The sequence below is a fragment of the Budorcas taxicolor genome, chromosome 3 (assembly GCF_023091745.1).
Source record: "Budorcas taxicolor isolate Tak-1 chromosome 3, Takin1.1, whole genome shotgun sequence".
Taxonomy (NCBI): domain Eukaryota; kingdom Metazoa; phylum Chordata; class Mammalia; order Artiodactyla; family Bovidae; genus Budorcas; species Budorcas taxicolor.
In genome coordinates this window covers 35,235,553-35,251,470 of record NC_068912.1, presented here as the reverse complement: position 1 = coordinate 35,251,470, position 15,918 = coordinate 35,235,553, and the positions used below count along the sequence as shown (strand labels likewise).

The 15,918-nt window shown below is 38.9% G+C and overlaps 1 pseudogene; it reads right to left on the bottom strand.

The window, feature by feature from the left end:
- The window catches only part of LOC128045544 (calcium-binding mitochondrial carrier protein SCaMC-1-like), a 62,408-nt pseudogene that overhangs the window by 35,872 nt on the left and 10,618 nt on the right, over positions 1-15,918 (bottom strand).

The window sequence follows — 15,918 nt, the reverse complement described above, 5'->3', positions numbered from 1 at the left end:
GACTCCACTTTAAATGGGTGCCTGTCTAGGTGACTATTAATCAGTTTACCTATGGGCCTTCCGACCAGCCACTAGCCCTCCTGCATCATCCCTTGGCCTCTCTGTTCAGAGCATTAGTAAGATAAAAATACAAGTGACAAGACTCATTTGAGTATTTAGATCCATTCAGAAATTCTGGTGCACCAATTATTGTCTCTCTTGCCAGCAAGATCTTTTATAAAATAATATGACCTGATGTTTGGGAGGATACAGGGAAACAGGTAGTTTCATACAGTACTAGGAAAAGTAATGTATGATAAATGTGAATACATATCAAAAGCCTTATGGAGTAACCATCATAATCAACAAAAGAGTCTGAAATGCAGTACTTGGATGCCATCTGAAAAACAACAGAAAAATCTCTGTTCATTTCCAAGGCAAACCATTCAATATCACAGTAATCCAAGTCTATGCCCCGACCAGTAATGCTAAAGAAGCTGAAGTTGAATGGTTCTATGAAGACCTGTAAGACCTTTTAGAAATAACACCCAAAAAAGATGTCCTTTTCATTAGAGGGGATTGTAATGCAAAAGTAGGAATTCAAGAAACACCTGGAGTAACAGGCAAATTTGGCCTTGGAATACAGAATGAAGCAGGGCAGAGGCTAATACAGTTTTCCCAAGAGAAAGCATTGGTCATAGCAAACACGCTCTTCCAACAACACAAGAGAAGACTCTACACATGGACATCACCAGATGGTGGACACCAAAATCAGACTGATTATATTCTTTGCAGCCAAAGATGGAGAAGCTCTTTTCAGTCAGCAAAAACAAGACTAGGAGCTGACTGTGGCTCAGATCATGAACTCCTTATTGCCAAATTCAGACTTACATTGAAGAAAGTAGGGAAAACCACTAGACCATTCAGGAATGACCTAAATAAAATGCTTTATGATTACACATTGGAAGTGAGAAATAGATTAAAGGGACTAGATCTGATAGACAGGGTGCCTGATGAACTATGGATGGAGATATGTGACACTGTATAGGAGACAGGAATCAAGACCATCCCCAAGAAAAAGAAATGCAAACAAAGCAAAATGGATGTCTGAGGAGGCTTTACAAATATCTGTGAAAAGAAGGGAAGCGAAAAGCAAAGGAAAAGGGAAAAATATACCTGTTTGAATGCAGAGTTCCAAAGAATAGCAAGGAGAAATAAGAAAGCCTACCTCAGCGATCAATGCAAAGAAATAGAGGGAAAAAATAGACTGGGAAAGACTAGAGATCTCTTCAAGAAAATTAGAGATACCAAGGGAACATTTCATGCAAAGATGGGCTCGATAAAGGACAGAAATGGTATGGACCTAACAGAAGCAGAAGGTATTAAGAAGAGGTGGCACGAATACACAGAAGAACTGTACAAAAAAGATCTCATGAACCAGATAACAACAATGGTGTGATCACTCACCTAGAGCCAGACATCCTGGAATGTGAAGTCAAGTGGGCCTTAGGAAGCATCAGTCTGAACAAAGCTAGTAGAGATGATGGAATTCCAGTTGAGCTATTTCAAATCCTGAAAGATGATGCTGTGAAAGTGCTGCACTCAATATGCCAGCAAATTTGGAAAACTCAGCAATGGCCACAGGACTGGAAAAGATTAGTTTTCATTCCAATCCCAAAGAAAGGAAATGCCAAAGAATGCTCAAACTACCGCACAATTGCACTCATCTCACACGTTAGTAAAGTAATGCTCAAAATTCTCCAAGCCAGGCTTTAGCAATATGTGAACCATGAACTTCCAGATGTTCAAGCAGGTTTTAGAAAAGCCAGAGGAACTAGAGATCAAATTGCCAACATCCACTGGATCATGGAAAAAGCAAGAGAGTTCCAGAAAAACATCTATCTCTGCTTTATTGACTATGCCAAAGCCTTTGACTGTGTGGATCACAGTAAACTGTGGAAAATTCTGAAAGAGATGGGAATACCAGACCACCTGACATGCCTCTTGAGAAACCTGTATGCAGGTCAGGCAGCAACAGGTAGAACTGGACATGGAACAACAGACTGGTTCCAAATAGGTAAAGGAGTATGTCAAGGATGTATATTGTCACCCTGCTTATTTAACTTCTATGCAGAGTACATCATAAGAAACGCTGGGCTGGAAGAAGCACAAGCTGGAATCAAGATTGTCAGGAGAAATATCAATAATCTCATATATGCAGATGACACCACCCTTATGGCAGAAAGTGAAGAAGAACTAAAGAGTCTCTTGATGAAAGTGAAAAAGGAGAGTGAAAAAGTTGGCTTACAGCTCAACATTCAGAAAACGATGATCATGGCATCCAGTCCCATCACTTCATGGCAAATAGATGGGGAAAGAGTGGCAGACTTTATTTTGGGAGGGCTCCAAAATCACTGCAGGTGGTGATTGCAGCCATGAAATTAAAAGACGCTTAGTCTTGGAAGGAAAGTTATGACCAACCTAGACAGCATATTAAAATGCAGAGACATTACTTTGTCAACAAAGGTCTGTCTAGTCAAGGCTATGGTTTTTCCAGTAGTCATGTATGGATGTGAGAGTTGGACTATAAAGAAAGCTGAGTGCCAAAGAATTGATGCTTTTGAACTGTGGTGTTGGAGAAGACTCTTGAGCATCCCTTGGCCTGCAAGGAGATCTAACCAGTCTATCCTAAAGGAGATCAGTCCTGTTGTTCATTGAAGGACTGATGTTGAAGCTGAAACTCCAATATTTTGGCCACCTGATGTGAAGAGCTGACTCATTTGAAAAGACCTTGATGCTGGGAAAGATTGAGGGCAGGAAAAGAAGGGACAACAGAGGATGAGATGGTTGGATGGCATCACCGTCTCAACGGACACTAGTTTGGGTAAACTCCGGGAGTTGGTGATGGACAGGGAGGCCTGGCGTGCTGCAGTTCTTGTGGTCTGCAAAGAGTCAGAGGTGACTGAGTGACTGAACTGAACTGAACTGATGTATAGAATTCACTTGCAGTAATGGCAAGCTGGGTAATAAGGAAGGAATGTACTTCCAAGTAAGGATAACTGAAAAAGCCAATGGCATATTTATTTCTTAAAGTTTCTTAAAGGCATCCATGAGCTAACAAGACAGAGACATATTCCAAGGCCAGTATCTAGGAGAGAAGAGAAAATCTAGAAAGGTAAGATTACCACTCAAGTGTATTTCTGGACCCAGAAAAAAAACAATTATAAAGTTAACTCATTGTTTTGTTGCCTCGCTGGGTTAACAGAAAACAGAAGACAAAGCTCAGGGCTCGCTGAAGGTATAGGTCTCTGCAGAACCATCTCCACTTTAAACTGGGACTTTGCAGGTCTATCCCCTTATGGCAAGGGTAAACCAGAAGAAACCAGCCTCTGCAAGGGCATGGCTTTGTATCAGCTGGGTGGTTCTGAGAACTTCGAGACTCAAATCTGAATTAAATAATGTGATCCCAGATTGATAGTCCTCCCAAGCACCTAACAGAAACAAATAAAAATCTAGTCTCAAGTTGGATATCATCATCATAGCTCCTCAAGTTATTACTCTAAGTGATATTTTAAAAAACATCAAAAACTAATGGAGGGGGGAAAACGTAGAATAACTTTTAAAAATATAACTGAAGGCAAGAAAGGAAATAAGAAGATCTTAGAACATGCAGGACAAATAGAAAGCATAAAATAAGATGGCAGCCTTGAACAAAATATCAATAAGTACACCAACTGTTAAATGAAATAAGTCTTCCAGTTTAAAATATAACAAAATCCAGGAAATTCCCTGTCAGTCCAGTGGTAAGGACTCTGTGATTTCACTGCTGAGGGCCTGGTTCAATCCACAGTAGAAGAACTAAGATCCTGCAAGCCATGCTGGCAAGCCAAACAAATGAAAAATATATAAAATAAAATAAAAACCACCTATACACCATTTACCTGTAACTTATCTAAAACATACAAATGCTGAAACCCTGAAAGTAAAAGAATGACAATGGATATATAACACAAATCCCAAGCAAGAGTAGAGAGTGCATCTATATCAATGTCAGACAAAATAGAACAAAAGGCATTTACAGAGACGAAGAAGATCACTTCACAGTGACAAAAGGTTCAATTCACCAAGAGTATTCTAATTTTTAGCGTCAATGTATATAAAGGAAAAGTGACAATGCTACAAGCAGAGCAGGGCTAGACCTGAGAAGCGTTGCTGCCCCCGGCCCTCTATCTCAGCCTCCCAGAGCGGAGAGGTGGAGAGTGTGGAGTGCAGAAGCGTAAGCCTGCCCTACATAGAAGAAGAGTGAAGCTAATAAAACAAGCAATGACACTACAAAAAAACGTGTGGAGTTTTCAAGAGGCTGATTCACAGGGATTTATTTCTTGTGGTCATTCCTTGATTTTCTTGGTGACAGAAAGACAATGCAAATAAACAGATGTATAAATTCCTTTTATAACAGAAATTCTGACTTGCTAATAGAGTAGATTTGAAAACTCGTCAGAAGAAAAAAACATAACTATATATGGTGATGGATGTTAACTAGATTTATTGTGGTGATCATTTGCAATGCATACGTATACTGAATCATTATATTGTACACATAAAACTAATATAATAAGTCAGTTATATCTCAATTTGTAAAAAAAAGAAAAAAATCTGTGGGAGAAACATAGCTAGAAAACACAACTGCAGAAGAAATCTATACAAGCTACCTAAAATATCCATTCTTCATTTTTAATACAAAAGAACAATAAAGGGTCATAATATATGTGAAGGAGGAAAGGCAGCATAGAACGCAAAACTAAGATAAACAGAATAATTAAATCCACAGAAAATAGTGACAATTTAGGAAACTACAGTTAACTAAAACAAAAAAACATAAAGAACCCTGTAATGTCCTCAGAAAGAATCAAGATGATATCGAATTCATTTTAAGAAATACCAAACAAGAAAAAGATACTATGAAAAAAGATCAATCAAAAGGATAAAAAGAGCTTTCAGAAATTTAAACTGTGATTACTAAAATAAGAAGTTCAATAGAAGGTTTAAAAAACAGTACTGAAGAAGTGTCCCAGAATGTCAAGTAAAATGACATAGTAATAAAAATATTTATGAAAAGATAAGATTGCAATGCAGGAGACCCAGGCTCAATCCCTGGCTCAGGAGGATCCTCTGGAGAAGAGAATGACAACCCACACCAGTATTCTTGCCTGGAAAATCCCATGGACAGAGGAGTCTGGCAGGCTACAGTCCATTGGGTCACAAAAAGTCAGACACAACTGAGCAACTAACACACACACACAAGCTGCATCAAGGTCAGTCTGGGAGGTACCACATTCAACCATTCAACCAGAAGAATTCCAGAGAGAATAAAGTGAAGAAAACTAAGGAGGAAACACTAGAATACATTAATGCTGAAGAAAGACCTAAGTTCACGGTTAAGAAGAGCCCACCAAGTGTCAAGCACAATGGGTTGAAAAGAACCTACCTAAACTCACAGTGTACAATTTCAGAATACCCAACGTAGTACTTAGTTGCTCAGTCATGTCCGACTCTGAGATTCTTTGGATTGTAGCCTGCCAGGCTCCTCTACCCATGGGATTTTTTTTTTTCTATCTTCTATCAGTGGGATTTTTCAGGCAAAAATACTGGAGTCAGTTGCCATTTCCTCCTCCAGGGGATCTTCCCCACCCAGGAATCTGACCCATGTCTCCTGTGTCTTCTGCATTGAAGGCAGATTCTTTACATGCTGAGCCACTGGAAAAGCCCAAGGTACAGGCATGACTAAATGCTTCCAGAGAGGAAAATCAGGTAATCTACAAAATATCAAAATGGCATCAGACTTTTCAGAAGTAATACTGAATACTACAAAATAATAGCATAATGCCTTAAGAAGTTCTAAGGGAAAGCATTTTTTACTTTGATGTCCATATTCTGCCAATCTGCCAATCAAAGAGAAAAGAAAAATAAAATAATTTTAGACATGTAAGATACTGACTTTCAGAAAAAGTGGTAGAATGACCCCACATGTTTATTTCCTCATCCTCCTAAAACCACACAAAAACAATAGTAAAGTAACAAAGAAGGCAATAACTAGGGCACCCATCGAACCCAATTCCCCCAAAAGCTGTCCCCCCATGATTATTAAGCACCCCTTTCTTTTTTAAAAGTGTCTCGGTTCAAATGAAAATTATATGGTCACCTCATTACTAATCTGCAGGGGTACGGGTATTAGTGGTTTCATCAGATTTGGGGGAGGTAGAAAGCAAATGGAAAAGTGATAACTAATTTAGCAAAGTAAAAGTTGTAACTTAAGGTTCTGAGGAGGGGAAAGCACATAGAACTAAATTTTCCTTTAAAAATCCATGAGGCTTTATTCTCTGGAGGAAGCAGAGAGGATCTTAACTCAGGAATACAGAATTCAAGAATTCAGTGAGGCATAGGACTAAAAACAGATGAATTAAGTGAGTAAATATACAGTAGGCCTCCTGTCCCTTTCCCCTGCTTGAACTCAGAATACCAGCAGCCAGACATGCTCCCTTGCTTTGTATATTTCTATAAAAGTTAGAGACAGATTTATTCTGTGGTGACCCATAAAGGCTAAAAGGAGACAGTGACCAAATGTTGTTATAGGTCCATCATTTCTGCCTTGAATAGAGCAATGAAGAGGGTGGACACCCTTCTCACCTGGTTTCAGTTGAACAGTCATAACCAGAGACTTGGCCACGAGGCTCAGGCAATTTCTTCATTGCCTGCATTAATCTGAAAGGGATCCAAAACTTCAGAAAACTGAAGAATTCCACCTACAGGGCCCTGCATTTGATAAGGAATAAAGAGGGAGTGCAACCCTGACCACTTTCTGTCTCTTGTCACAATTTCCAGTCCAGGGAGAGAATCAAAAGTATTGTGCAGCCTTCCCTTCCCAGGCTCCACCAAAAAAAAAAAAAAAGATTTTCCTAATTTTTGCCCTCTCTAGAATACTAGTACTAGGTTATATTTAACTATTTATTTGCAGATCTGTCTCCATCACAAAACTCCAAAATGCATGTGAATGAGAATGGTATATCACTTGGTTGTTGCACCCTCAAGGTGAGTTGAGTGTCTGGGAACTTATTGAATAACTGAGTCTAGATTACTGGCAATGAAGCAATTTGCACATGAAAAAAATCAAGAAATATTATTAAGACTTCTGAAATCCTCCTTTTTAAAAGTATCAAATATTATTCACATTACTCAAAATCATGTACACGAACTATGCAACACACCTGCATGAGGGTTTTCAGACGCTCTAACGGCGCTGTACATGTTCGAGCACACGTACCCGCTATGCCTCCAGCCAACAGATATTTCCATAGATGGCCAGATTTTCTCTTTTCTCTTTTCAATTATCAACTAAATTATGAAAAGTCCATCTATCTCCCATGTCAATTCCCTATCAAAACAAATTTTACATAACATTATAGTTAGCTGATCTCAAATGGAAATATTATCTCCTAATAAGGTCTAAATTTTTTATATATTTCATCTCCACAGCAAATTTAATATCAGCCTTTCCTAGGATTTTGTATCTTACCAACCAATATAACTTTAAATAATTCATAAATTAGCTTGAAATACTGTCAATTATAAAATTAATATAATTATATTAAAAATATGAATTGATAATTTTTTGTATCATGCTTAGGACAACCTTTACAATTCAACCATTTAAAAATCTGTATACCATTTTCAACATAAAATTATTTGTCTAAGATTAAATACAAAAAGAACAATCTGTCAAATTCTAATAAATACTTTTAGCTCTCCTGTGTCTCCTACATTGCAGGTGGTTTCTTTACCCGCTGAGCCATCAAGGATGCCTCATAGTCAAATACAGGCTGTGCACACAGTGGTGAGAATAGTTATTTAAGAGGCAATAATGTATAAGTATCTTCGGTGTTCAAGACTAGCAGATTCTCCTATTATCTTCAGTCAGACTTTTCACTTCTAACAAGTTCAATTCAGTCGCTCACTCATGTCATGTTGCCCTAATGGTCCAGGAGCAAGCAACGAGAATGAAGGCAGAATACGAAATCTGGTGCAGTGTGTTAGGGGATCTGCAGCCGCTACTGGACTGAGGTGCAGAGTCCACTCTGAGTCCAGCTTTCATTCCTAATTGCAGACTACAAGATTTTTTATCATATCTTTCCCAAGACACTACACTGACACAGTCCAGATCTCCTTGTTTTTACCCCAGGCCATTCCCTTTTGGGCTAGTCTCAGGAACAATCAGCAAGTGTGTAGGCAGCGTTCATGCTTGATGCCAACCCGGGTGTTCCAAGGTCCATGCTTTCATGATCCCAGTCACATTCCCTTCTGGGTTTGGCCTTGAAGTTTGTAACAAGGAGATTATTCTTAAGAAAAACATGAAAGATAATCATTAACACAGTTTCTTAATATATGCCGTTTTTCCAGGTGCTCTTTCTGTGGAATTTCTCAAGGCTGTGAAACCACATTATGAGGAATTCCCATTACAGTGTCAGACTCTTTGCAACCCCATGGACTGCAGCACACCAGGCTTCCCTGTCCATCACCAACTCCCGGAACTTACTCAAACTCATATCCATCAAGTCAGTGATGCCATCCAACCACCTTATCCTCTATCGTCCCCTTCTCCTCCCACCTTCAATCTTTCTCAGCATCATGGTCTTTTCTAGTGAGTCAGTTCTTCACATCAGGTGGCCAAAGTATTGGAGTTTCAGCGTCAGCATCAGTCCTTCCAATGAATATTCAGGATTGATTTCCTTTAGGATAGACTGGTTGGATCTCCTTGCAGTCCAAGGGACCCTCAAGAGTCTTCTCCAACACCACAGTTCAAAAGCATCAATTCTTCGGCGCTCAGCCTTCTTTATAGTCTGACTCTCACATCCATACATGACTACTGGAAAAAACATAACTTTGACTAGATGGACCTTTCTTGGCAAAGTAATGTCTCTGCTTTTTAATATGCTGTCTAGGTTGGTCATAGCTTTCCTTCCGAGGAGCAAGCATCTTTTAATTTCATGGCTGCAGTCACCATCTGCAGTGATTTTGAATCTCAAGAAAATAAAATCTGTCACTGTTTCCCCATCTATTTGCCATGTAGTGATGGGACCGGATGCCATGATCTTAGTTTTCTGAATGCTGAGTTTTAAGCCAACTTTTTCCCTTTCCTCTTTCATTTTCATCAAGAGGTTCTTTAGTTCTTTGTTTTCTGCCGTAAAGGTGGTGTCATCTGCATATCTGAGGTAATTGATATTTTTCCTGGCAATCTTGATTCCAGCTTGTGCTTCATCCAGCCCAGCATTTCCCATGATGTACTCTGCATATAAGTTAAATAAGCATGGTGACAATATTCAGCCTTGACATACTTGTTCCGATTTGGAACCCGTGTGTTGTTCCATTCACTTCTAACAAAGCAAATATAAAATATATGACAATACATTTAGAAGCACTTTCCTGTGTAATTGATTAAAAAACCTGGGCCTTCCCATGTAGTGTGCAGAGCAGAAAATAAATTCTGTGGTATATATATCACAAGTAGGTTTTTTTTTGAGGGTCTAGAAGTTTGATCACATATGTCATGATTAAGGACCTAGGCTCAGGAGTCAGGTGGGATTCAAGTCCCAAATCCCCGAGCTCCTAATTGAATGAACCCTCTGTGACTTAGTTTCCTCAAATGCAAAGAGGAACAATACTAATACCTAACTGGATAGACTTATTTTTTTTAATTAAGTAACTTAGAGCATATAAAGCACTCAGCATAATGTTTGGCACTAAAAAACACTCAGTGACTGTCAGTTACCAATATTATTAATTGTAAAACATAGAGTGCTTGAAAGCAATTAGTCCAAGTGCTTGGCTGCGCTTAGTCATTAGCAATAATATGACTAGGAAATAGCTCAATATCTGTTTAAGAAATAAAAACTGACATTTACAGAGCAAACCCAGTGCTGTATTAAACAGTTACATGTGTCATCTTCAGTTCTCATAATAACCCTAAGAGAAGTAAGTATTCAGTTCAGTTCAGTTCAGTCGCTCAGCCGTGTCCGACTCTCTGCGACCCCATGAATCGCAGCATGCCAGGCCTCTCTGTCCAACACCAACTCGCAGAGTTCACTCAGACTCACGTCCATCGAGTCAGTGATGCCATCCAGCCATCTCATCCTCTGTCATCCCCTTCTCCTGCCCCTAGTCCCTCCCAGCATCAGAGACTTTTCCAATGAGTCAACTCTTCGCATGAGGTGGCCAAAGTACTGGAGTTTCAGCTTTAGCATCATTCCTTCCAAAGAAATCCCAGGGCGGATCTCCTTCAGAATGGACTGGTTGGATCTCCTTGCAGTCCAAGGGACTCTCAAGAGTCTTCTCCAACACCACAGTTCAAAAGCATCAATTCTTCGGCGCTTAGCCTTCTTCACAGTCCAACTCTCACATCCATACATGACTACTGGAAAAACCATAGCCTTGACTAGACGGATCTTAGTCGGCAAAGTAATGTCTCTGCTTTTGAATATGCTATCTAGGTTGGTCATAACTTTTCTTCTAAGGAGTAAGCATCTTTTAATTTCATGGCTGCAGTCACCAGCCATGTGATTTTGGAGCCCCCAAAAATAAAGTCTAACACTGTTTCTACTGTTTCCCCATCTATTTCCCATGAAGTGATGGGACCAGATGCCATGATCTTCGTTTTCTGAATGTTGAGCTTTAAGCCATCTTTTTCACTCTCCACTTTCACTTTTATTAAGAGGCTCTTTAGTTCTTCTTCACTTTCTGCCATAAGGGTGATGTCATCTGCATATCTGAGGTTATTGATATTTCTTCCGGCAATCTTGATTCCAGCTTGTGTTTCTTCCAGTCCAGTGTTTCTCATGATGTACTCTGCATATAAGTTAAATAAGCAGGGTGACAATATATAGCTTTGACATACTCCTTTTCCTATTTGGAACCAGTCTGTTGTTCCATGTCCAGTTCTAACTGTAAGTATTACTACCCCAATTTTACAGTTAAGAAAACTGAGGCCCAGAGAGATTAAATAATTTACTCCAGCTCATCCAGATAGCAAATGGCAGAGCTGGGATTTGAACCAGAGCTGGCACTGTTTCCACCCTGCAGAACTGGCTGCTTTCTACCTCTGGGCTGTACAGCTAGAGTTCCAAGCACATTTGTATCCTGTGAAATTACTATAAACCAAACAATGGACCTGCCCATGGAACAAATGAAGCACCCTTTGTTAGCACTACACCTAAAAGGCAGTTCATTGAGTTCATTTTAAATGACTTTAGTAGGTTATCACCAACACTGTATCAGTTAATTTTCAAAATATGCACTTTCCATGCCTGTTTGCTGTTTATCTCATTATTAAACAGAAAACTTATCATGTATTAGGCATACAATGGGCTTCCCAGGTGGCACTAGTCTACCAATACAGGAGGAGGGCATAGCAACCCACTCCAGTATTCTTGCCTGGAGAATCCCACAGACAGAGGAGCCTGGAATGCTACGGTCCATAGGGTCGCAAAGAGTCAGACACAACTACAGTGACTTAGTATGCACACAGGCATACAATAAATGTATTTTTCATTGTCTTGAAATTGCTTTAATCATCTCTAAAAGGAAGGTATAGAATGAACACTTCCTAAAGGAAAAAATCTCTTAATGATTACATATTTATTGAAAGAATGTTGGTAACTAGACAGTTTTGTAAGGGTCATATTATGAGTAGAGAATGCACACTGTTACAGCTAAGATAGTAAGATTATTCTATCTATAAATAGTAATGTGATCCTACTGGTCTTCTCCATTTCTCAGAGACAGGACATATGGATGCATGTATAAATTTGACCCTTGAATAACACAGGGGTTAGAGGCACTGATCCCAGGTACAGTCAAAAATCTATGTAGAACTTTACAGTTAACCCTCCATATCCATTGTCAACCACAGATCATGTAGTATTTTAGTACTTATTTACTGCGAAAAAATATGCATATAAGTAAATCTGTGAAGTTCAAATCTGCATTGTCCAAGGTTCAACAGTATACATATAATCATGAGACACAGAATAGTATAGATTTTAGTTTGTAGTTACTAAGCAAAACTTTTAAGATAGTTTAAGAAATTTTGAGAACTTTAAGAAATTACGAAGCATAGATTTTTAAGTGCACCAACAGACAAGACCTATGCCGACCATGAGGTATATATGCATATGAAAAAAACTAAAGCTTTGAACACTCTTTCAAAAACTTCTGTTCAAAGTTTATTCATTCATCCAACAAATATTTATCAGTGAAGTGTTATATAATAACGCAATCTGCAATTCACACTCCCTACTTTTCAGGCAAGAAAATAAGCAACTACAACATAAAATGATGGTGCTGAGTAGGAGTAATCAACTCTTAAGAGTATACTTCCTCTCAACAGATGTGTGCCTTTTGCAGGTTGAAATTTTAGTTGAAGTAGATATTACATGTCAACTCAGATTTTTTAGCATCATGCAAATTTCTGAGGAAACATCACTTATAGTATAGTATAGCATCAGCAAAACCTCACTAAATAATTTTCTGGCCCCACAATTTTCTAAGAGTATGTAATGTATTACATTTACACCCATGATTCATAGAATAAGACATACAAATTCGTAAAAAGAGACCACTTACGGTAAAATGGCTCCAGTAATGGGCAATTTCCTCCATATTTCTTGCAGGTTTAAATAAAAAATACTTCCTCCACTCATCCCAGTCTACTGTCAGTGATCCATCAGCATCCATGCTATAAATTAATACAAATTACAATTCATACATTTTAAAAAGCATTATTAAAATGACATCTCATATTCTTAAAATTTGAGCTGTGTTGAGTTCTGCACATTGTTACTTTTGTGATGTAGAAAGTGCATCTCACATCTCTAAATTTTGGTTTATATGGGAATAATTCCCACAAAACAGAGCTATTAGACTATTAAACTGGATTATGTATTACTACATCCCAACCTTCTAGCATTTCTCCTTTAAATATTTCCCCTTCTCCCTATTTGTAACTTCATCTTGTAACTCCTTAACAATCAAAATGATGGCTGACAATTACCCGTTTTGGTTATGGATCTCAAAAGGCAATTTTCTTTTCTATGGATATAAAATATCCCATGTCAAAAATATCATAAGAAATGCAAATATCAATGGAAATAGAATTTTCATTAATATGAGATAATAGTAAGCTAATTTTAAGAATTCTCATCAGGGAATTTCTCAAATCTTTGAATGAAATTAAGAATGTGAAGAAAGATGATGAAATATATCATTTTGAAATGTGAGGTTCCCAAAATTTCAAAGTTACTTGTTTGAGGTAGCACCCTTTCTCATCTCCCTCAGTGATTACTGCTAATTTTCACACATCTCAAGCCACCAAATCAATTTTTGACTCACTCTCAGGCCATGTTGTCCCCCATTTCTCCATAAAACATGAGTGTTGAAGTGTTCTCATCTCAAAACCTCTTAACCCAACCTTCCCCACAGTCACCCCTTAGATCTCTGCCTTCGCAGTAACACTCTCTAGAGTTGTTTGTCTAGGGACTTCCCTGGTGGTCCAGTGGTTAAGACTCTAAGCTTTCAATGCAGGGGGCCCAGGTTCAATCCCTGGCCAGGGAAATTAAGACCCCATAAGTTGCATGGTACAGCCAAAAAATGAGATGGGCATGGCAACCCATTTCAGTATTCTTGCCTGGAGAATCCCATGGACAGAGAAGCCTGGCAGTCTACAGTCCATGGGGTCGCGAAGAGTCAGACACTACTGAAGTGACTTAGCATGCATGCACATATACAGCCAAAATATATACATAAATGTTACTTTAAAGAGCTATCTACCTTCTGTCTCCACTTTCTCATTCTCTTTTGAACCCACTCCCATCAGGCTCTCACTACTATTACTACACCAGTATTCTCCATGGTACCAAATTAGTGATCCATTCTCTATCCTCATCTTTACCCTATCAGCAGCATATGACAAAGACAGTTGTCTCCTCCTTGAAACATTTTCTTCGTCTAGTTTCCAGAATAGAGTGTTCTCTTAGCCCTCCTCCTTTTCTCTGGCTGCTCCTTCTCTGTCTCCTTCACTGGTTTGCCCTCATCTCCCCTGCCTCTAAATATTAGAGAACACCAGGACTCGGACCATTATACTCTCTTCTTGGTTATCTCTTCCAGTCTCATGGCTTCAAATACCATCAATGGGGCTATGACTTCCAAATGTCTCTCTTGAGTGATCCTCTGAACGCCAGATTACTATTTCAAGTTGCCCACCTAACATTTCTACTTAGATGTCTGGTTAGCATCTGAAACACAACAAAAACAAACCTGAACTCTGATATCTACCCCATCCCAAACGTGCTGTTCTCACAGTTTTACCCCTCTCAATATATGACAATTCCATTCTTTTAGATGTTCAGGCCAAAAATATTGGCACTATCCTTGACTATTTTTTTTTCTTTTACACCCCACTCACAATTCAGCAGTAAATACTGTGAACATTTCAAAATACATCCAGAATCCAATCACTACTTACCTCCTCCATCTTGCTACAAGCCACCCTCAAATGCTGTCTGTATTATTGTATACCTGTCCTCCATACTCTCACCCTTGTCCCCTCTATTCTCAACACATCGGCCAGAATGATCCTAAAATCCAAAATCATGTCATACCTCTGTCTAAAACCATCCAATGACTTACCAGGGCAAAAGCCAAAGTCCTTATAATTTCCTGCAAGATCATATGTGATCTGACTCCTGTTACCTCTTAAAGCTCATCTCCTACCACCTTCTTCTTCATTCACTCTATTCCAGGCACACTGCTCCCCTCTCAGTGTCCTAACCTTGTCCGATATACTGCCTTTCTGGTGACTTTGCCCATGCCACTTCCTTTGCCTAGACTGCTCTTCCCTCAAAGGCCATCATGACTCCTTCCTCACTTCTTCAAATCTCCAAACAAATTTCACCAGCATGGCCTTCCCAACTCACCATATCTAAAACTGCAACTCCCCTATCACTCACACATCCATACTGTTTTCCTCTCTTCTATTATTTTTCCACTTATTTTTCCATAATTTGTTTTTCTCCTATTGTCTCCTCTTGGTTATTGAGTGTTCCGTAGAGCAGGAATTTCTGCCTGTTTCCTTCACTGCTACATCCCTGGCATCTATATAAATCCATGCACTCAGTGAATGAATGAATAAATTTCTCTCTACCCACTTTTATCCTCACCGCCTATGTTCCTAGACTCAGAGAATTACATGTTGACTCTTACTCAAGGACCCTGTCTGTCTCTCCTGAGCTATTGGTCCTACTCCTTCTCAATCATTAATTTCCTTTCCCTACAAGATATCCAACAAATGTCTCTCTTTCTCATGGCTACTTCTCCACAAATCTCTCCTATCCTTCAAAAAATTATAAAAATACAATGCAAAAAGACTTGCTTAGTCGTCTTCTCCATCTTATCTAAACTTCCCAAATCAGTAAACTACATTCATCATACCCACCTCCTCACTTCCCATTCATTCTGTAGCCCAGTGCAATCTGACATAACCCTTTACCGCCCACTGAAACTGTTTTCACTGAGAGGACCAGAAATCTCAAATGAGCAGATCCAAGGAATTTTTTTTTTCAATATTTATGTTGCCAGTCCCTCCTGTTAAATCTGATACTCTCCACCCTTGGTTTTTGTAACAATATTAAGTCAGTCAGAAAACATGTATTGATCTGTTAGTACATTCCAGACACTGTACTAGGCATTGGCTATAAAATAATGGATAATATACTTTGGTCCCAGCTTCACAGTCTATTGGGAATAGGGCATATGACAGATGAGCCTCTGTAAAGTTGTAAAAGGAAATACCAGCAAAACCAAAAACGTTTCAGAGGTCAGAGTCACATCTGAATA